Raw genomic sequence first — 21892 nt, 5'->3', positions numbered from 1 at the left:
AACTATATACATGTATTGCAGAGAGTCCGCACTTGGGACAGGCGCCCAGCATCCACTACGGACTACGAGAAATAGAATTACCGATGAGTAAATTCTTATTTTCTCTGACGTCCTAGTGGATGCTGGGAACTCCGTAAGGACCATGGGGATTATACCAAAGCTCCCAAACGGGCGGGAGAGTGCGGATGACTCTGCAGCACCGAATGAGCAAAGGCAAGGTCCTCCTCAGCCAGGGTATCAAACTTGTAGAACTTAGCAAATGTGTTTGAACCCGACCAAGTAGCAGCTCGGCAAAGCTGTAAAGCCGAGACCCCTCGGGCAGCCGCCCAAGAAGAGCCCACCTTCCTTGTGGAATGGTCTTTTACTGATTTAGGATGCGGTAACCCTGCCGCAGAATGAGCTTGCTGAATTGTGTTACAGATCCAGCGCGCAATAGTTTGCTTTGAAGCCGGAGCACCCAGTTTGTTGGGTGCATGCAGGATAAACAGCGAGTCAGTTTTCCTGACTCCAGCCGTCCTGGCTACATAGATTTTCAAAGCCCTGACTACATCAAGTAACCTGGAGTCCTCCAAGTCCCGAGTAGCCGCAGGCACCACAATAGGCTGGTTCAAATGAAACGCTGATACCACCTTAGGGAGAAATTGGGGACGAGTCCTCAACTCTGCCCTGTCCATATGAAAGATCAGATATGGGCTTTTACATGACAAAGCCACCAATTCTGACACAAGCCTAGCTGAAGCTAAGGCCAACAGCATGACCACCTTCCATGTGAGATACTTTAGCTCCACAGACTTAAGTGGCTCAAACCAGTGTGATTTCAGGAAATCCAACACAACGTTAAGATCCCAAGGTACCACTGGAGGCACAAAAGGGGGCTGAATATGCAGCACTCCCTTAACAAACGTCTGAACTTCAGGCAGTGAAGCCAGTTCTTTTTGAAAGAAAATAGATAGGGCCGAAATCTGGACCTTTATGGACCCCAATTTTAGGCCCATAGTCACCCCTGACTGTAGGAAGTGCGGAAATTGACCCAGCTGGAATTCCTCTGTTGGGGCCTTCCTGGCCTCACACCAAGCAACATATTTCCGCCATATGCGGTGATAATGCTTTGCTGTCACATCCTTCCTAGCTTTTATCAGCATAGGAATCACTTCATCCGGAATGCCATTTTCCGTTAGGATCCGGCGTTCAACCGCCATGCCGTCAAACGCAGCCGCGGTAAGTCTTGGAACAGACAGGGCCCCTGCTGTAACAGGTCCTGTCTGAGAGGCAGAGGCCATGGGTCCTCTGAGATCATTTCTTGTAGTTCTGGGTACCAAGTTCTTCTTGGCCAATCCGGAACGATGAGTATAGTTCTTACTCCTCTCTTTCTTACTATCCTCAGTACCTTGGGTATGAGAGGAAGAGGAGGGAACACATAAACCGACTGGTACACCCACGGTGTCACTAGTGCGTCCACAGCTATCGCCTGAGGGTCCCGTGACCTGGCGCAATATTTTTTTAGCTTTTTGTTGAGGCGGGACGCCATCATGTCCACCTGTGGCAGTTCCCAACGATTTACAATCTGTGTGAAGACTTCTTGATGAAGTCCCCACTCTCCCGGGTGGAGGTCGTGCCTGCTGAGGAAGTCTGCTTCCCAGTTGTCCACTCCCGGAATGAACACTGCTGACAGTGCTAGCACGTGATTCTCCGCCCATCGAAGAATCCTTGTGGCTTCTGCCATTGCCATCCTGCTTCTTGTGCCGCCCTGGCGGTTTACATGGGCGACCGCCGTGATGTTGTCTGACTGAATCAGTACAGATTGGTTTTGAAGCAGGGGCTCTGCTTGACTCAGGGCGTTGTAGATGGCCCTTAGTTCCAATATATTTATGTGTAGAGAAGTCTCCTGACTTGACCACTGTCCTTGGAAGTTTCTTCCCTGAGTGACTGCCCCCCATCCTCGGAGGCTTGCATCCGTGGTCACCAGGACCCAGTCCTGTATGCCGAACCTGCATCCCTCGAGAAGATGAGCACTCTGCAGCCACCACAGCAGAGACACCCTGGCCCTTGGGGACAGGGTGATCAACCGATGCATCTGAAGATGCGATCCGGACCATTTGTCCAACAGATCCCACTGAAAGATCCTTGCATGGAACCTGCCGAAGGGAATTGCTTCGTAAGAAGCCACCATCTTTTCCAGGACTCGCATGCAGTGATGCACCGACACCTGTTCTGGTTTCAGGAGGTCCCTGACCAGAGATGACAATTCCTGGGCCTTCTCCTCCGGGAGAAACACCTTCTTCTGTTCTGTGTCCAGAATCATTCCCAGGAAAAGCAGACGCGTCGTAGGAATCAGCTGCGACTTTGGGATATTCAGAATCCAGCCGTGCTGTTGCAACACTTCCTGAGAGAGTGCTACGCTGACCAACAACTGCTCTTTGGACCTCGCCTTTATGAGGAGATCGTCCAAGTACGGGATAATTATAACTCCCTTTCTTCGAAGAAGTATCATCATTTCGGCCATTACCTTGGTAAATATTCTCGGAGCCGTGGAGAGACCAAACGGCAACGTCTGGAATTGGTTATGACAGTTCTGTACCACAAACCTGAGGTACTCCTGGTGAGGTGGGAAAATGGGGACATGCAAGTAAGCATCCTTGATGTCCAGCGACACCATAAAATCCCCCTCTTCCAGGCTTGCAATAACCGCCCTGAGCGATTCCATTTTGAACTTGAACTTCTTTATATAAGTGTTCAAGGATTTTAAATTCAGGATGGGTCTCACCGAACCGTCCGGTTTCGGTACCACAAACATTGTGGAATAGTAACCCCTGCCCTGTTGAAGGAGGGGGACCTTGATTATCACCTGCTGGAGGTACAGCTTGTGAATTGCCGCCAGTACTACCTCCCTTTCCCTGGGAGCAGCTGGCAAGGCTGATTTGAGGTAACGGCGAGGGGGAGTCGCCTCGAACTCCAGCTTGTATCCCTGAGATACAATTTGTACAGCCCAGAGATCCACTTGTGAGCGAACCCACTAATTGCTGAAGTTTCGGAGACGCGTCCCCACCGCACCTGGCTCCGCCTGTGGAGCCCCAACGTCATGCGGTGGACTTAGTGGAAGCAGGGGAGGATTTTTGTTCCTGGGAACTGGCTGCCTGGTGCAGCTTCTTTCCTCTACCCTTGCCTCTGGCCAGAAAGGATGCTCCTGTGACCCGCTTGCCTTTATGAGGCCGAAAGGACTGCATTTGATAATATGGTGTTTTCTCAGGCTGTGAGGGAACCTGAGGTAAAAAAGTCGACTTCCCAGCAGTTGCTGTGGATACGAGGTCCGAGAGACCGTCCCCAAATAATTCCTCACCCTTATAAGGCAAAACCTCCATGTGTTTTTTAGAATCAGCATCACCTGTCCACTGCCGAGTCCATAATACTCTCCTGGCAGAAATGGACATTGCATTAATTCTAGATGCCAGCAGGCAAATGTCCCTCTGTGCATCCCGCATATATAAGACGACGTCTTTTATATGTTCGATGGTTAGCAAAATAGTATCCCTGTCGAGGGAATCAATGTTGTCTGACAGGGTATCAGTCCATGCTGCTGCAGCACTACACATCCAGGCTGAAGCAATAGCAGGTCTCAGTAGAGTACCAGAGTGTGTATACACAGACTTCAGGATAGCTTCCTGCTTTCTATCCGCAGGATCCTTTAGGGCGGCCGTATCCTGAGACGGCAGTGCCACCCTTTTAGATAAGCGTGTTAGCGCCTTGTCCACCCTAGGGGAAATTTCCCAACGTAACCTATCCGTTGGCGGGAAAGGGTACGCCATCAGTAACCTCTTAGAAATCACTAGTTTCTTATCAGGGGAACTCCACGCTTCTTCACACAAATCATTTAATTCATCAGATGGGGGAAAAGTCACTGGCTGCTTTTTCTCCCCAAACATAATACCCCTTTTGGTGGTAACCGGGTTAATATCAGAAATGTGCAATACATCTTTCATTGCAGTAATCATGCATCGGATGGCTTTTGTAGACTGTACATTTGTCTCATCCTCATCTACACTGGAGTCAGACTCCGTGTCGACATCTGTGTCTACCATCAGAGCTAGCGGGCGTTTATGAGCCCCTGATGGCTTCTGAGTCGCCTGGGCAGGCGCGGGCTGAGACCCCGGCTGTCCCAAGGCTGCTGCTTCATCGAACCTTTTATGTAAGGAGTTGACACTGTCGGTTAAGACCTTCCACATATCCATCCAATCAGGTGTCGGCCCCGTCGGGGGCGACACCACATGTATCTGCCCCTGCTCTGCCTCCACGTAACCCTCCTCATCAAACATGTCGACACAGCCGTACCGACACACCGCACAAACACAGGGAATGCTCAGACTGAGGACAGGACCCCACAAAGTCCTTTGGGGAGACATAGAGAGAGTATGCCAGCACACACCACAGCGCTATATAACACAGGGATTTACACTGCTAATAAGTGATTTTCCCAATAGCTGCTTGTTTGTATCGATTTGCGCCTAAATTTATGTGCCCCCCCCCCCTCTCTTTTTAACCCGTCTTGTACCTGGATACTGCAGGGGAGAGCCTGGGGAGCGTGCTTCCAGCGGAGCTGTGAAGGGAAAATGGCGCTGGTGTGCTGAGGAAGAAGGCCCCGCCCCCTCAGCGGCGGGCTTCTGTCCCGCGTTTTCTGTAACTTAATGGCGGGTTTTTTTACACATATACAGTTAACTGACTGTATTATGTGTATTTTTGCCAAAAGGTAATATAATTGCTGCCCAGGGCGCCCCCCCCCCCAGCGCCCTGCACCCTACAGTGACCGGAGTGTGTGGTGTGCTGTGGGAGCAATGGCGCACAGCTGCAGTGCTGTGCGCTACCTTAATGAAGACAGGCGTCTTCTGCCGCCGATTTCATCGTTCTTCTGTCTTCTGGCTCTGCAAGGGGGACAGCGGCGCGGCTCTGGGAACGGACGATCGAGGTCAGGCCCTGTGTTCGAACCCTCTGGAGCTAATGGTGTCCAGTAGCCTAAGAAGCACAAGCTAGCTGCAAGCAGGTAGGTTTGCTTCTCTCCCCTCAGTCCCACGTAGCAGTGAGTCTGTTGCCAGCAGATCTCACTGAAAATAAAAAACCTAACAAATACTTTCTTTCTAGCAAGCTCAGGAGAGCCCACTAGGAGCACCCAGCTCTGGCCGGGCACAGATTCTAACTGAGGTCTGGAGGAGGGGCATAGAGGGAGGAGCCAGTGCACACCAGATAGTACCTAATCTTTCTTTTAGAGTGCCCAGTCTCCTGCGGAGCCCGTCTATTCCCCATGGTCCTTACGGAGTTCCCAGCATCCACTAGGACGTCAGAGAAATATATATATATATATATATATATACACACACAGTATATAATATAATATTATTTATCAGTACTAAACTGTGCATGGCATGCACTACAGTAATGATTTACACTTGGGTGTCAGTGTAAAGCCCTTATTTTCAATTTCTGAAACCGTGTTTACTGGTGTCATTTTTGATACACTTTGATATTCCATACATTAGATGTCAGAAACAATTGGTTATTGTCAGACTGCATCTTTGCTTAAGTTAGAAGTCTAAGCCCTGAGGGACTGAGAACAGCTGTTGATCACCAGGTTATGATTGCAAGGCCAGATGATGTTCTTGTGTTGACTTCTGTGTTATAAGACTTGGCAGCAGCCAGAGAACAGAACACTGTTCACGAGAGAGCGCTTGCTGAGATACAGTAAGAGTTCTCTACTTTGGCTATAGAAGGTTAGATGTATTAAATTTATTTAAAGAAAGCATAATGCTGAATTTATTGTGCACGTTGTACATACAGTTTAATTCATGTTTGTACGCAATGGGCGATTATCAGGCAACGGATCGATTATCAACACAATGCGCATGTGCAGGGGTGTATCTAGTGGTCTGAGCACCCCTGGCAAAGTAAAGGACTGCCCCCCCAATTTGGAATAGGGAAGGCACGTGTGCCAAAAAAGGGGCCATACAATAGTACCCCCAATTCAGCAGCAAAAGTTGCAAGGAAGATTGCAACCGTGTTCAGCTCAGAATCAGGCCCTATAAGGAGGGACCCTGCCCCCCTCGACAGACTACACCCCTTCAACAAATCCCGCCCACATTAGGGCTACTTCTATACATTTCCTGGGTTGGTTTTTTAACCCAATCCACCCTTGTTTTAGGGGCATATTTATTCTAAACGTGTAACCCACCCCTCAGTCTCTAGGACATGTGGGCTACTGTACCAAACAACAATCTAAGTGCCTCTACCCAAGTATAGGTGTTATATTTATACTGTAATATAGGGCCTACTTGGGAAGACCCATATATACTAGAAAACAGGGTTCATATAAAACTCTAAGAACAGAATATCAGTAGGTTAATAGGGTGTGATTTATTACTTGAATAACCCCTTGTCATATACTGTATGTAAAACCACTTACATCAAATCCGGATACTATCACAGGTAAAAGGTTTATTGTCATCCAGCAGGTTTATCCTTCTTATCACAGCTCCAAGACACAATTCACCTCATTAATTCAGTAATGAAATGCGGTTATACTTTACCAATAACATTAATGTGATAATACATTAGTTCAATATTTGACAATGCAAAGGCCATGGTCTGCATCATAAAATAAAAACAAAGAAACAGCAAAACTACTGTACATTCCAGAGATACAAAAATCTTTCTCCGGAAACAGAGACAGCCAACCTTAAGCTTTACCCCGGGGTCTTCGCATTCACATGGATAAAAAAAAACATACTCTAATTACTATGACACAGCTATGTAACATAAATTCTCACTGTATACTGGTAGAATTAGGTCTTGGACAATTAACTTTAAATCTTAGTATTCACATACTAGTCTGTGCACAGAGCTGAGCTTTTAAAAATTGGATGTCCAGTATTATATCTGTGTATTTATATTTAAAGTATGGACTTAATCCAGCTATTAGTTTAAGTATTGCTCCAGTATGAACTCTGCATAAACTGGAGGATATAAATATATACAGTATACAGTAATTACAGGAAATGTTTAGCAACCGGCTTATCCAATATTTTATTCACGTAGGCAGCACGTATTGAAGACTGATGATTGTCCATTCTGTCCCTAAGGGTTTATCAATACTAATACACTACTGATTAGACAGGCTGATAAGGGGAGTTCAGTGGTTGTCCAAGATTGGCATGCATATGCCAGAGAGATTGATGTATAATGTAGAAATATATAATGTATAAAATACAGTGGCTCTTAGGGTCTTGTGTAGCAAATAAACTTGTATTAAGGTGTCACATAAAATAACAACGTTTCGGGGGCCCACAACCCCTTTGTCAAGTTGTGAACAAAGTGAAAAAAACAAAAGTTTTACCTTTTAAAAGTGAGTAGCCCACTAGTGGAGGAGAAAATTGCCTGCACTGTCACCTCCATCAAACAACAGAAGACTCCGGTCTGCCCCGGACGATGACATCACACACTCTGGCCATCAGATTGCCAGAGCAATGTTCGACGCGACCTGCCACGTATGTGCCTGGCTTTGTACTCCAAACCCATGGATAAAAATCCATTGTTGAGAGCCAATAGTCACCACTCTAAGTCACTCATCAGTAGTTTACCTATATCCAGTGGCGTAAGTTTGTCCCAGTTGCCCGGAGGCAAGAAAATGATTGGTGACCCCCCCCCCCCCCCCCCATATATATATATATATATATATATATTATATATATATATATTTGCTCCTGCATGGCAAGCCTGCAGATTCTAAATATTTGAAGCCATTTGCAACTAGGCAGATCTATGTAGGGGTCCAGCCACACACTACATAGATCTGCTCAGTCACTCACAATGCTGATTATTTCTCTGACAATTAATTTGCAAGTGTCATACCCAGGATTAGAACCCACAACCTATTACACTGGAAGCATGCACCTTACTGATGGAGATATGTGCTCTTGCATAGGAAGTATGAGAATTCTAACTATATGAAGTTACTTGTAATTGTCAGAGAAATAACTTCATATAGTTAGAATTCTCATGCTTCCTTTACAGGAGCAAATAGCTTCATCAGTAAGGTGTCTGCTTCCAGTGCATCTATAATAAAGAGGGTGTGATTTGTAAGGTGCAGTGACTAGTGGGGGAGTCGGCTACGGAAGAGATACCGGCTGCTGTCAATTAACTTAATTGATTAATGTCGCTGAACACACAGAACCAGAGGAGAAGTGCCCCCCTTCAAAGCAGGAGCCCGGCGGCAGTTGACTCCGTTGCCTCCCAGAGTTCTGCCTCTGCCTGTATCTGAAATGATCCACATTGCAAGGATAAACAGTGACTCTAAAGTACCAAACTGTGCTATGAATTGGACAAGGTAACATCAAAATTTCTGCAACTTGGATATGACCGACACTTCTAAACAAGCAGAAAAAGACAACCCAGGGGAGATCTTTAATGACTTAATGAGACTTAAAAAGAGGGAGGTGGAATTGCACCTCCATGGTCTCACTTTATCTCAATGCTACCAGGAGCAGCTAATCCCAAGAGGGTTTAGACTGTATAACCAACCTACATTAGGGAGGCACAACAACGACTTCTGCACCAAATGGTGCAACATACTTAATAAATGCTCTTAGGATCTTATCCTGCTGGTTATTGAACAGACAGATATAGATCTTGATGATATCAAGAAGAACATCGCTGAACTAGAATCATCAGAACTTTATGGTTCAATTCAAACCCCTGACTGTGATCTCTTATAAAGATTGAACAAGGATATTAACAAATTCAGAGAGGATCTGCTTAAATTCAAAAAGAATAAGTATAAGCAAGTGAAACCTGATTACAAAGAAAATAAGGTTCTCCTGCAATGAACCAAGAAGATACAGACCGCAACTCAGATGTGGCGGACATCAACCAGTCACCAAATTCGCCAAAATTGAGAGTTTTTCACAAACCTCAGCAAGCAACTCTGATGTTCCATCAACATCAACAAAAGGTACAACATATCTTTCCGGATCACAAAGAACGAGGAAGGCTCAAAAAAACCCGCTATAACCAACCATAGAGGTGAGAGAAAAAGAAAAAAGGAGCTAACAAAGAAACACATAGAAGCAGTAGTCTTCAATTGATCTAATCATACCTTGACCACCGCTGAACTCTCGCTACTCAACAAAGGCTTATCATTTATTCCAACTTTTTCTCAGGACAGTTTTAACTAGCAGGTGGATCTATATAATCTGGGTAGACAACTATGCCTCAGGGATTACTTTGCACATACCAACGCATCTACAATACAGTGGGAATGCCAACCGCAGATACTTGCGCATGCCTATTGAAAAAAACAAGTATGTTTGACCCTCCGACACTGAACTCCTCCATACAGACCTTTATGAGGGTGCTCAAAATGTGCATTGTCCACTTTACTGACAATCATAAAATTTCCTAACACAATATCACACTGGATGAAAGAAAAGCTATCAGGTCCTTACGTGACCACTCAAAACTAGTGATTAGGGCTGCCAACAAGGGTAGTGGCATAATTCTTCTCAATTATGGCTATTATGTTGAAAAAGGCAATCTGCCAACAGCCAAATCACAGATACCGCAGGTTACAAAAAACTCCATTACGACCCAACCTGGACTTACAACAAAGAAATTGATGTGGTGATCACTTTGGGGTTGAATAACAAGTACATAAGTAAATCTACAGCAGATTTCTTAACTACAACTTATCCGAAGACCCCATTCCTCTATACCCTAAAAAAGGTTCATAAATCTTTAACACATCCCCCAGACCAGCTCATCATTTCTGACAGGGAATCTTTGTGTAACCCATATCCCAACTGGTGGATTTTTATTTGCAGTCCCTGGTCAAAGACACTGCAAGCTACATAGAGGACATAGAGGATTTTCTTGGGAAGCTCAAGGAGATGGGCAATGTTACCAAAGATGCTTTACTTGTGACACTTGATGTGCCAAGCTTATATACTAACATTCCGCATGCACAGGGGACTGAAGCATACAGGGAACTACTCACCAGCATTGCCCTATATTTTGTCCCACCAGCTGATTACATGATGTTGCTCATTAATCTAATACTCAACCATACATTTATTTTTGAAAACTGCTTTTATTTACAGAAACAATTCACTGCTATGGGTTCAATATGCTAATATTTTCATGGCTGCATATGAGCGTACCCACATCACTGGCAATTCTACCTTTAGACAACATTTATTATTTTATGTAAGATAGTGTACATAGATGACCTTTTTTTCGTCTGCCCATTTATTTTCTTTATCAACCCACTGAATAATTAGTGATACACTATCAAACAGAGATTAGACTGTAACAGTAGGTTTGTGATATATGTCCTCAAATGTCTTTGTAACCTGCTCTATGTAGGAAAAACCAGGAATGCTAAAGGAAAGGTTGAGCCAACACCATTCCTCGATCAAGAAAAGTCTATGCAATACTGCTGGCATGAAGGACTTCAATAACCTGCCTGTAGCCAAACACTTTAAAGAAGCTCCACATACAATTAACCATCTGAAATTCTTCATAATTAATCAAATACCTCCCCTATAGAGAGGGGGTGACTGCAACTGCAATGGATACATAGACTACGGACCTTGGCACCAGGCGGCCTCAATGAGGAATTCAGACTTGGATGTTTTCTTTAAAATAAAATCATCCTGAACATTAAATCATTACCTTTACCTTATGCTGCAATCAGTAACATTGCCATGTGCCACTAATTTTATTATGTACCATCCATGTATACTCTGATGGGTTACTGCCGCGTGCCTTTATTCTTATAATTTATTGAGTATGCTTTCATGTTGGTTATTTACAAGGTTTGACACTGCCATGTGTCCTGTCATTTTAGACAAACTGCCATTTTACCTAGTTGATTGATGTACTGACCTGATGACTTACTCCAGCTGGCACTGCCGTGCGCCTTGTCAAAGACTTTTTTTTATGTCCAGTGACTGATATCATCGAAAGCATAAACCATGATATGGCTGTTTCTTTAACTCTTGACATGCTTTCTGTAGTTTCTACTTAGTGTTGAATAAGGCCCAAAAAGTTTACAGTGGTACGAGTGGATACTGCTACACATACTCTTTGCCAACCTGTCGCACAAAGTAATAGAATGATGCATCAAAGTTTGGACAGAACATATCTATACAGCCAGACCACACTGGAAACATCCAATCTTATCTTGGATACTAAGCAGTGCTGGGCAAAGTCAGTACCAAGTTGGGAGATTACCTGGGAATACTGAGTGCTATACTTACATTAACCTACTCCTACTTGGATGGACACTGTTTAACCAATAAAATGGTTCGCATGCCTTTAAGCAATCCTCTGATAGTAGTTGTGCTTGGATCACTGTGGCCACACTCTCTCTTACTAAGGAGCCAGCTGTATGCAGTCATACCACACTGTAAACTCCTAGCCTTGGTTGCTGGTAGAAGCTAAACAGATGTGGTCCCAGCTAATACCTGGATGGGAGACCTACTGGTGATGACAGGCTCCGCTAGTTGTCAGATTTATATTTTATTTTTTGGTTGCACTATGTGTTTTTGCATTTTGGTACATATTCTTTCCACTGCTTTGCATAGCTTGTTATTACATAATAGCATCTAAGGTACAGTACCTTTTTTTTTTATGGTCTGTACCGATTTTTGGCTCTCCAAACTTCCATTGAAAGTATAGGAAAAGGGGTGTGGCCACGCCCCTTTACCCGTGGTCATGCCCCCTTTCCTAATTTGTACCGATTTTTATGTTTAACATGTTGGAAGGCATAGTGTGTATATATATATATATATATATATATATATATATAGCACAAAGAAACTCTCCTGGTAGAGAGTAATACACGGCACTGAAGGAATTTTTATGTAGCAAAAAAGTTTACTTCAACGTTTCGGGACACTAAGTCCCGTCGTCAGGAAAAAGCATACATGAAGTGACAAAGTGCGGTCTTACCTTATATCCCCTGGGTGTCATGTTCTCCCCCTCATCCCCACACAGACAGAGCCGGAGCCGGGTTGCCACCAGCGGGACAAGGAGGGCGTGTCGCAGCCCGATGATGTCACTCCCACAGTTCCCGGCGGTTGCTAGGCAGCCGTCTGGTGCGTCTCCCAGCTACCAGCGCCGCCTGTAAGAAACAAGGGGACAACATGACACATAAAACACCATACAAAATATACAGAAATGCAAGAGCAGCAAACAGATTAGGGCTAAATACAAAACAAATATTAAAGCACACAAATCTATGTGTTCAAACAGGTATTGTCTGGGCTGATGAATACATATAAAATGTACTACTGCAAACCACCTGTAATGAGGGAAATATCTGTAATAAAGAGGCTTATAGGAAAAAACAATTGATGTATTAGATGTCTATAAACAATGACCAGGGGACATATTGAAAACAACTAATCAGTATCAGAGAATAGACTATCTTAAATCAGAGAGTTCCATGCATACGTTAATTTAATCCATTCGGTGCTACCGTGTTCAAACGGTAAATCCAAGAGGCTTCCAACCGCAATAAAGCCTTAGTGCGGTCACCCCCTCTATTGGATAAAGCTATTTGGTCTATGATCATATACGTTAAAGTGGATAATGGATGGCGATGTTCCTTAAAATGTACTGCAACAGGTTGGTCATTAGTTTTGCCATTCAATGCAGCTTTAATGGCAGAACGGTGGAGTGCCATACGTTCTTTAAACTTTCGTGTAGTCATCCCTACATAGTATAGCTTGCATGGACAGATGACTATGTACACCACAAATTGTGAATCACAAGACAGATTGTGTCTGATTTTGTATTCCAGTCCATTGTGTGGATGTGTGAAGCTGGAGCCCGTAAGCAAAAGCTTACAGGTTTCACATTTCGGGCATTTGTAACAGCCTAATTTTCTGTTGGTAAATTTCTTGCCAAGTGTAGTTATATCTGACTGGACCAGATGGTCTCTCAAATTCCAACCTCTTCTGTAGCATGCCATCGGTCGCATATTCTTGAGGCCAGTCAATGTATGATCGGAAGCAATGATAGGCCAAAGAGCTTTGCATGCCTGTGGTACAAGTGCGCTTGCTGTGTCAAATGTAGTTATCCATGGAAAAACGTCAGTTCTTGGTCCTCTGGTAGATGTTTGTAATAAGTCAGATCTGTTAAGCGCCATAACTCGGTTTTTAGTCTGGACAAGTCTCTTCAGGTTGTATCCTCTGTCATGAAATTTATGAAGAACAAGATCAAGTTGGCGTGAGAGATCCCGTGTATCACTGCAGATGCGCGCCACTCTCAACATTTGAGAGTAGGGTAGCCCATTTTTTAGTGGTGGAGGGTGATGGCTGCTGGCTAACAGGAGGGTATTGCGGTCAGTTTCTTTACTGAAAATTGAAGTAGATATATGATTGTCTTAGATCTTGATTCCACATCCAGAAAAGCAATGTCCTGTTTACTCCATTTGTATGTAAACTTAATGGGGTTGTCCATGGCATTGATCTCTTGCATCATAGTAGTAAATAGGTCTGGACCTCCATCCCATAGCATAAATAGGTCGTCTATGTACCTACAAAACAGACGGATATTCTTTTGATATTTTCCAGAAAAAAACATATTTTCCTCTTGTTTAAACATATATATGTTTGCATACGCCGGAGCGACCGACGATCCCATTGCGCAGCCTGCTTGTTGTAGATAGATATGTCCATCAAAAAGAAAATAGTTACGGTGCAAAATGAGTTCTAATAATTTCAAAAAGAGACCAAAATCTAACTCAAAATCTGTAGTGTGTCGTACAAGGAAATCTTTCATTGCTAATAGGCCATCACTGTGAGGAATAGAGGTATATAATCTCTCCACATCCATAACACACATAATGGTGTCATCTGAAATGTCCGTCATGTCAAGTAGTAGATTGAGAAAATTGGTCGTATCTTTCAAGTATGTTGGACGCTTAACAATATGTGGTTGAAGTAATATATCCAAATATTGGGAGATGGGTTGATACAAACTCCCACGTACGGATATAATTGGTTGTCCGGAGGATCCACTAACCGTTTGTGAATTTTGGGAAGGGTATATAGTATTGGAATAATTGGATCCGTTTGTGTCAAAGCCGCCTGTAGAGAATGATCAATGAGCATCAAATTTGAGGATTCCAACAGAATGAGATTGAATTCTTTTTGATATTTAACGGTAGGATCAAACGTCAATGTTTTGTATGTAGTTTCACCAGATAACTGCCGTTGTATTTCTCTGCGGTAATCTTCTACATTCTGTATGATGATCCCTCCTCCTTTGTCTGCTGGTCTGATAGTAATACTACTATCCTTTTTTAGTGTTTTTAGAGCACTCCACTGGGCTCTACTTAGATTTGAATACTTCTGAGATGGAGTCGAGGTGTACCGGGTCATTGAGTCATCTAGTAATCTCGTGAAGGTCTTAATACTCAAATTTGTAGACATCGGATCGAAATTAGATTTGGATCGAGATTGAATGAATTTGGCAGTAGGTTTAGTTGCTGGAACAGACACTTTGTCTTGAAAAAACTCGTTAAGACGTAATTTCCTATTAAAACGGTATATGTCAATTTGCCAGTTGAAATCGATGTGTGGGATAGTCGGTACAAAGGATAAACCATGATTCAGTAATTCCTCTTCATTGTTTGTAAGTGGTCGATTGGAGAGATTAAATACTAAATTCACTTTATGGCTTTGTACTTTGTGGTCCCTTTCGTCTTGGCCGCCACGGCGTGTCCTGGATCTTTTGATGTTACTGCTCGTCGTGTGGTAACCCCTAAAGGGGGTCTACGGTTATTACCAGATTCGTCAGATTCAGGTCCTGCGAAGTCACTATCGCTCTGGGATCAGTGGCTCCATCATCCCAGAGCGATAGTGACTCCGCAGGACCTGATTCTGGCGAATCTGGTAATAACCGTAGACCCCCTTTAGGGGTTACCACACGATGGGCCACACGCGCACGCAGGGGGGGTTTCCGAGTACCTAGAAACCCCCCCTGGCCGCCGCACGATCGGTGCTAGTGGACGATGTTTTGTTTTTTTATTGAGAAAGATAAGCTTACATTCCTGCAGCTCCCTCCTCGGCTCCACTGTCAGTGTCCGAGTGACAGTGAGAAGCTAGCTGCCTGTAGGGGGAGCTGCAGCGAAGCGTGCAGCTTCTCTCCGGCAGTAGAAGCCAACGGACTTTGAATCAAAGACGGGTCAGGCAGCGTCTGCTGTGTTCATCACACACACACTGAATCTGCAGCAGCCAGGTGCATCTACCACCAACTGTATGTCAGGGGTTGAAGGATGGGGCTCTCTGAAAATAAATTGCTGCAGTATGTACCTCCCCCAGCCAGCACTGTTTGTGCACGTAGCATGTCAGTATAGGTACTGGGGGCTGTGCTTCCTGTTAAAGGGTGTGTGTATATGTACTGTGTGCATGCATATTATGTATGTGTGCATGGACTGTATATTATGTGTGTGTGTGTGTATATATGTGTGCTGTGTGCATGTATATTGTGTATGTATGTGTGCATGTACTGTATATTTTGTGTGTGTGTATATATGTGTGCTGTGTGCATGTATACTGTGTATGTATGCTGTGTGCATGTATACTATGTGTTTATGTATGTATGCATGTAAACTGTGTTTATGTATGTGTGCATGTATACTGTGTGTCTTTGCATGTATGTATACTGTGTGTGCATGAAAATTGTGTGTCTATGCATGTATGTGTGCATGCATGTATACTGTGTGTCTCTGCATGTATGTATGCTGTGTGCATGTATGTATGCTTCGGTCGTAAGTATGCTACTGTACAATATGTGTGTGTATGTATGTCTATGTACACAGATGTACTGTATGTGTGTACATATATATATATATATATATATATTGTATATGGTCGGAAACCCCCCCATGAAAATCCTGCGTTTGCCACTGCGGGCAGTAACATCAATAGATCCAGGACCCACCGTGGCGGCCAAAGCGAAAAGGGACCACAAAGTACAAAGCCAAAAAGTGAATTTAGTATTTAATCTCTCCAATCGACCACTTACAAACAATGAAGAGGAATTACTGAATCATGGTTTATCCTTTGTACCGACTGTCCCACACAACGATTTCAACTGGCAAATTGATATACACCGTTTTAATAGGAAATTACGTCTTAACAAGTTTTTTCAAGACAAAGTGTCTGTTCCAGCACCCAAACCTACTGCCAAATTCATTCAATCTCGATCCAAATCTAATTTCGGTCCGATGTCTACAAATTCGAGTATTAAGACCTTCACGAGATTACTAGACGACTCAATGACCCGGTACACCTCGACTCCATCTCAGAAGTATTCAAATCTAAGTAGAGCCCAGTGGAGTGCTCTAAAAACACTAAAAGAGCATAGTAGTATTACTATCAGACCAGCAGACAAAGGAGGAGGGATCGTCATACAGAATGTAGAAGATTACAGCAGAGAAATACAACGGCAGTTATCTGATGAAACTACATACAAAAAATTGACGTTTGATCCTACCGTTACATATCAAAAAGAACTCAATCTCATTCTGTTGGAATCCTCAAATTTGATGCTCATTGATCATTCTCTACAGGCGGCTTTGACACAAACGGATCCAATTATTCCAATACTATATACCCTTCCCAAAATTCACAAACGGTTAGTGGATCCTCCGGGACAACCAATTATATCCGCATGTGGGAGTTTGTATCAACCCATCTCCCAAGATTTTGATATATTACTTCAACCACATATTAAGCATCCAACATACTTGAAAGATACGACCAATTTTCTCAATCTACTACTTGACATGACGGACATTTCAGATGACACCATTATGTGTGTTATGGATGTGGAGAGTTTATATACCTCTATTCCTCACAGTGATGGCCTATTGGCAATGAAAGATTTCCTTGTACGACACACTACAGATTTTGAGTTACATTTTGGTCTCTTTTTGAAATTATTAGAACTCATTTTGCACCGTAACTATTTTCTTTTTGATGGACATATCTATCTACAACAAACAGGCTGCGCAATGGGATCGTCGGTCGCTCCGGCGTATGCAAACATATATATGTTTAAACAAGAGGAAAATATGTTTTTTTCTGGAAAATATCAAAAGAATATCCGTCTGTTTTGTAGGTACATAGACGACCTATTTATGCTATGGGATGGAGGTCCAGACCTATTTACTACTATGATGCAAGAGATCAATGCCATGGACAACCCCATTAAGTTTACATACAAATGGAGTAAACAGATCATTGCGTTTCTGGATGTGGAAATCAAGATCCAAGACAATCATATATCTACTTCAATTTTCAGTAAAGAAACTGACCGCAATACCCTCCTGTTAGCCAGCAGCCATCATCCTCCACCACTAAAAAATGGGCTACCCTACTCTCAAATGTTGAGAGTGGCGCGCATCTGCAGTGATATACGGGATCTCTCACGCCAACTTGATCTTGTTCTTCATAAATTTCATGACAGAGGATACAACCTGAAGAGACTTAAAATTTACCAACAGAAAATTAGGCTGTTACAAATGCCCGAAATGTGAAACCTGTAAGCTTTTGCTTACGGGCTCCAGCTTCACACATCCACACAATGGACTGGAATACAAAATCAGACACAATCTGTCTTGTGATTCACGATTTGTGGTGTACATAATCATCTGACCATGCAAACTATACTACGTAGGGATGACTACACGAAAGTTTAAAGAACGTATGGCACTCCACCGTTCTACCATTAAAGCTGCATTGAATGGCAAAACTAATGACCAACCTGTTTCAGTACATTTTAAGGAACATCACCATCCATTATCCACTTTAACGTATATGATCATAGACCAAATAGCTTTATCCAATAGAGGGGGTGACCGCACTAAGGCTTTATTGCGGTTGGAAGCCTCTTGGATTTACCGTTTGAACACGGTAGCACCGAACGGATTAAATGAACGTATTTCATGGAACTCTCTGATTTAAGATAGTCTATTCTCTGATACTGATTAGTTGTTTTCAATATGTCCCCTGGTCATTGTTTAAAGACATCTAATACATGAATTGTTTTTTCCTATAAGCCTCTTTATTACAGATATTTCCCTCATTACAGGTGGTTTACACTTTGCAGTAGTACATTTTATATGTATTCATCAGCCCAGACAATACCTGTTTGAACACATAGATCTTTGTGCTTTAATATTTGTTTTGTATTTAGCCCTAATCTGTTTGCTGCTCTTGCATTTCTGTATATTTTGTATGGTGTTTTATGTGTCATGTTGTCCCCTTGTTTCTTACAGGCGGCGCTGGTAGCTGGGAGACGCACCAGACGGTTGCCTAGCAACCGCCGGGAACTGTGGGAGTGACATCATCGGGCTGCGACACGCCCTCCTGGTCCCGCTGGCGGCGCCCCGGCTCCGGCTCTGTCTGTGTGGGGACGAGGGGGAGAACATGACACCCAGGGGATATAAGGTAAGACCGCTTTTTGTCACTTCATGTATGCTTTTTCCTGACGATGGGACTTAGTGTCCCGAAATGTTGAAGTAAACTTTTTTGTTACTTAAAAATTCCTGAAGTGCCGTGTATTACTCTCTCTGTCAGGAGATTTACTTTGTGCTTTACCAATTATTACAAAGGCACGCAGGTACTTACAATCCATTATTAGAGTGCCGATCCAGCTGCATGACTATATATATATATATATATATATATATATATAAATACAGCAGCAGCCGGCACTCCAGTAATAATTTCCAACGCGCTCAGGTGCCAAACCAAACAAAAAATAAAGTTCCAACAAAGAATGGCACTCAGAGACAAAATTGCAGCAAAAGACTATTCATTTCCAAAGTCAACGTTTCGAGGCTCAAAGCCTCCTCGTCAGGACATACAGCAACAGTACAGACAAAACAATATTGCATTTACCCTCCTAAATACCCGTCTAAAGCTGACGCCGCCGTCCTCCACGTTCGCGCCCGCACTCCGGACCTGCTTCCGCATCCATCACTAGGCATCTACCTCCGTTTCCGGCCGTCGTCAAGGGAACGTCCTCATGCGTTCCACCTGACTTCAACCTGCGTTCCACCAGGCAGGAAGTGGCGCATGCCAGATACCAGGGGGCGGAGGGGCTGCAAACCGAAAGATGGACAGTGAAATCAGCAAATCTACATTACACATTAAAACGAGCTATATAAACACACTAAATGTATATACAACAATGAAACATACACTACACATACATGTACATATACGGAGAAGCAGCACCCTAGCAGGTGCAATTCATACATATAGACTACATCCACAGAACCATAAACTACAACAACATGTTCCAATTAATTTTTTCATTAAGACCATCTGGGGCACAAGTGCCCAATCTCAGAATCCATCTAGTTTCTTTGGTAAGGAGGGATTTGGCCCTATCCCCACCCCGCAAACTAAAAGGTACATGGTCAATCATGAAATACCGGAGAGACTCCAAGGTGTGTTTAGCATCCTTGAAGTGCTTAGCTACCGGCTGATCAATAAGTTTACCCTCTAAGATGAGTTTGATGGCCGATCTATGTGCCGCCATCCTTTCCGAGAATTTACGGATAGTCTGACCTGCATACATTAACCCACACGGGCATGTAATGATATACACCACATATGATGTTGAACAGGTTAATATGTATCTGATATCATAGATCTTTTCACAATGAGGGTGTTTAAAGGATTTACAATTTAACATGAATTTACATATGGCACACCCACTACAACGATAGCAGCCCTGGGGTTTATAGTAAACGTTAGGCGGCCTGACACTACCCATCCCCGTAATGTCTGTTTTCATAATTCTGTCCTTAATGTTCCTACCACGATGGAAGGACATAAGGGGAGTGGTATGATGAAAAATTTTGAGGTCAGGGTCAGAGGACACAATCGGCCAAAGGGCTTTCGTGGCTCTACTAATTCCTACACTGGCAGAGGTGAACTCACTGGGAAACGGGATCCTATTTTTAAGGAGTTTGGTCGAAGGTTCTAATAGAGCCTGTCGGGACATGCCTAATATTTCCTCTTTTTGATAATTGAGTAAACTTAAGTCATACCCACGTGCCGCAAAATTCGAAACCAATGCATCTAACTCCTCTGGGACACCCGAGGGGTCCGATGCAATGCGGGCTATCCTCATCATCTGAGACCGTGGGAGCCCTTTCTTAAGGGGCTCAGGATGGTGACTAGAGGCTAATAAAAGGGTATTTCGATCAGTCGGTTTATGGAAAGCTCTAGTAGATAGATGGCCATTCTCAAGATGGATACTTACATCAAGAAAATGGACATCAGTAAAGCTTCAGGTATAGGTGAATTTAATTGAGGACCCTGATCCATTAATCCGTTCAATCAGCTCCACCAAAGCTTCATGACCACCTCCCCAGAGTAAAAATATGTCGTCTATGAAACGGCAATAAAGAATGACATTATTCCTAATCCCAGGGTCAGAAAAAAACAACTTATCTTCCTGCTCAAACATAAAAACATTGGCGTACGACGGGGCCACAGGTGACCCCATCGCACAGCCACGTAGCTGTAGAAAAAAGGAGCCATCGAACAAAAAATAATTGCGAGTAAGAATCAACTTCAGTAGGGACAAAAATAAATCATGATTAAACAATGTACAAGGTAATTCAGCCTCCAAGAAGTTCCTCATTGCCGCGAGACCCTCGGAATGAGGGATCGACGTATAGAGACTGCATACATCGAGACAGCATAATACAGTCCCATCTGGGATGTCAGGTACAGATTGTAATTTCTTAAGAAAAGATGTCGTGTCCTTCAAAAATGAGTCCCGATGAATAAGCAACGGTTGCAAGATGGAATCTAGCAGCTGAGCAACGGACCTATATAAGGAATCGGGAGCCGAGATGATCGGGCGTCCCGGGGGTTTATGTAGATCCTTATGTAGTTTAGGGAGTGTGTATAGTAGGGGAACCCTGGGATGTTTCACCTTAAGAGCTTTAAGAATTTTATCCGGGAGTTTGCCAGCCAGATTAGCTGAATTCAAAATTCCATCCAGTTCTTTCTGAAAGGGAATCGTGGGGTCCGCGGGCAATTTCTGATATACTTCTGCATCGGCCAACTGGGCATAGATCTCTTCCCTGTAAAACTGTAAATCCAGAACCGCAATTGCCCCGCCTTTATCGGCGGGCCTGATTATTATATCCTCGTAGGACGCCAAAGCTGTTAAGGCCTTGGTTTCAGCCTTAGATAAATTAAACTTCATTTTAGCCGGTGCGGCTGCAAATTTTGTAATAGAATCGTCCAATAACCGATGGAAAGACTTCAAGGATGCATTCGTGGACACTGGATCAAAGGAAGATTTGGATGAGCGTTTCAAAAAATTAGAAAATATGGAGGTTTCACAGGTTTCAGGTGTATTCTGAAAGAATTCTTTACGCCTCAATTTACGTGAAAAAGAGTGAATATCTTTAGTCCAGCTGAAGGCATCGTGGAGATTGGTAGGGACAAAACTCAGGCTTTTGTTCAACACCGCCAGTTCAGCCGGCTCCAATTTCCGCTGGGATAAATTAAAGATTAGCTAGGTGTTTTCTGGGTTACCGCCCGAACCCCTTTTGTTCTGGCCACCCCGGCGGGTGGCAGAGAGGTTATAGGTTTTGCAGCGGCCCGGGTGCCTTGCCCCAAAGGGGTCTCCTTAGAGCCTGAGCCATCCTCTCCTTCTGATGCAGCAAATTCGCTGTCTGAGCTGGAGCGTGGGCCATATCGATCCTTGGCAGCCTTATTTCTATGCCAAGGTCTCCTTGCTCTAGGGAACCTTGATTGAGTTTTCACTGGTTCACCCCCCGACAGCCACCTGTAAACCTGGTAAT

The 21892-nt window shown here is 43.7% G+C and overlaps 1 long non-coding RNA gene across 1 annotated transcript in view; it reads right to left on the bottom strand.

The window, feature by feature from the left end:
• The window catches only part of LOC134973651 (uncharacterized), a 411674-nt gene extending 392643 nt beyond the window's left edge, over positions 1 to 19031 (bottom strand). The window contains exon 1 of the long non-coding RNA XR_010190273.1: positions 19020 to 19031. This is a non-coding gene — a long non-coding RNA (uncharacterized LOC134973651). The remainder of the gene's footprint in view (positions 1 to 19019) is intronic.
• Between the last annotated feature and the right edge of the window lie 2861 nt (positions 19032 to 21892).

Source organism: Pseudophryne corroboree, chromosome 1 (assembly GCF_028390025.1).
Source record: "Pseudophryne corroboree isolate aPseCor3 chromosome 1, aPseCor3.hap2, whole genome shotgun sequence".
Lineage (NCBI taxonomy): Eukaryota > Metazoa > Chordata > Amphibia > Anura > Myobatrachidae > Pseudophryne > Pseudophryne corroboree.
This window is presented reverse-complemented; position numbering and strand designations above follow the sequence as displayed.